Source organism: Vollenhovia emeryi, unplaced genomic scaffold, assembly GCF_000949405.1.
Source record: "Vollenhovia emeryi isolate VEMERY1.0 unplaced genomic scaffold, V.emery_V1.0 DF942071.1, whole genome shotgun sequence".
In the NCBI taxonomy this organism is placed as follows: Eukaryota; Metazoa; Arthropoda; class Insecta; order Hymenoptera; family Formicidae; genus Vollenhovia; species Vollenhovia emeryi.
This window is the reverse complement of record NW_011964295.1, coordinates 2,117-4,225: the sequence shown is the minus strand read 5'-3', so window position 1 is coordinate 4,225 and position 2,109 is coordinate 2,117. Positions and strand designations below refer to the sequence as shown.

Sequence of the window (2,109 nt, the reverse complement as noted above, 5' to 3'; positions counted from 1 at the left end):
ATCAGCTGTTGCGACTACACGCGTTCCGCACGCGGTCGCGGCGTGATCGCCGCGCAGCTGATCGACAGCGACCGTTTTCCCCAAGTACCGCGCTCGCGCCGCGTCCCGCGAGCCCGGGCCCGAACAACATCCTTGCTAATAAATCCGTCGAGTTGAGGTGTTATTATACGCAACACAGTCATTTTTATAACGTGCAACACGAGGATTATCGTTCTCACGTTGACGAAACTCGCCTCGCAACGAGGAGGGCTCGAATCCAGGATCTGTTGAAGGAAAAATGTAATTATTCCATTTAATTCTAATATTAAGCTACGTTCAATCTACACGTAAAATTACTCGACCATTTACAAAGAAATCTCTTTTTCCAGGGGCAAATCTATCGCTACCTTTTGGAGATAAGTTTGGCAGACGTCTATTTTGAATGTGGAAAGGTAAGAAAGTAGAAATGTAACCTGAAACGTGCAAATATTTCATCTATGATATAATGCGAAATTTCCTGCTTTTTCATTTTTCTAGTATGCCGATGCTAAGCGATTACTAATTTCTTGCTAATAAATCCGTGTATCTGTCGAGTTGAGATGTTATTCTACGCAACACAGCCAGTTTTATAACGTGCAACACGAGGATTATCGTTCTCACGTTGAGGAAACTCGCCTCGCAACGAGGAGGGCTCGAATCCAGGATCTGTTGAAGGAAAAATGTAATTATTCCATTTAATTCTTAATATTAAGCTACGTTCAATCTACACGTAAAATTACTCGGTCATTTACAAAGAAATCTTTTTCCAGGGGCAAATCCATCGCTACCTTTTGGATAAATTTAGCAGACGTCTATTTCGAATTTGGAAAGGTAAGAAGCTAGAAGTGTAACCTGAACCGTGCAAATATTTCATCTAACATATAATGCGAAATTTCCTGTTTTTTTCATTTTTCTAGTATGCCGATGCTAAGCAATTACTTGCCGAAGCTACCAGTCTTGCAGGAATGTAATTTCTTGCTAACAAATCCGTGTATCCGTCGAGTTGACATGTTATTGTACGCAACACAGCCATTTTTATAACATGCAACACGAGGAGGACTCGAATCAGGATCTGTTGAAGGAAAAATGTAATTATAATCGACGAAGCCGTTCCATTTAATTCTAATAAGCTACGTTCAATCTACACGTAAAATTACTCGACCATTTACAAAGAAATCTCTTTTCCCAGGGGCAAATCCATCGCTACCTTTTGGATAAGTTCAGCAGACGTCTATTTTGAATGTGGAAAGGTAAAAAACTAGAAATGTAATCTGAAACGTGCAAATATTTTATCTATGATATAACGTGTATGCAAAATTTTCTGTTTTTTCATTTTTCTAGTATGCCGATGCTACGCTATTACTTGCCGAAGCTACCAGACTTGCAAGAATCTAATTTCTTGCTAATAAATCCGTGTATCCATCGACTTGACATGTTATTATACGCAACACAGCCATTTTTATAACATGCAACACGAGGAGCTCGAATCAGGATCTGTCGAAGGAAAAATGTAATTATAATTGACGAAGCCATTCCATTTAATTCTAATATTAAGCTACGTTCAATCTACACGTAAAATTACTCGACCATTTACAAACAAATCTCTTTTCCCAGGGGCAAATCCATTGCTACCTTTTGAATAAATTTGGCAGACGTCTATTTTGAATGTGGAAAGGTAAGAAGCTAGAAGTGTAACCTGAAACGTGCAAATATTTTATCTAACATATAATGCGAACTTTCCTGTTTTTTTCATTTTTCTAGTAGGCCGATGCTACGCAATTACTTGCCGAAGCTACGAGTCTTGCAGGAATCTCATTTCTTGCTAATAAATCCGTGTATCCGTCGAGTTGACATGTTATTATACGCAACACAGTCATTTTTATAACGTGCAACACGAGGATTATCGTTCTCACGTTGAGGAAACTCACTTCGCAACGAGAGGCTTGAATCAGGATCTGTTGAAGGAAAAATGTAATTATAATCGACGAAGCCATTCCATTTAATTCTGATATTAAGCTACGTCCAATGTACACACCAAGTTATTCGGTCATTTACAAAGAAATCTCTTTTCCAGGGGCAAATCCATCGCTA

At 38.9% G+C, this 2,109-nt stretch overlaps 1 long non-coding RNA gene across 1 annotated transcript; it reads left to right on the top strand.

Moving 5' to 3' along the window:
* The first annotated feature begins 429 nt into the window (after positions 1-429).
* Positions 430-1,684, top strand: LOC105570272. Its single transcript, XR_001009574.1, has 3 exons — positions 430-849; positions 936-1,528; positions 1,633-1,684. It is a non-coding gene; the product is annotated as an uncharacterized LOC105570272 (long non-coding RNA).
* Positions 1,685-2,109: the final 425 nt, after the last annotated feature.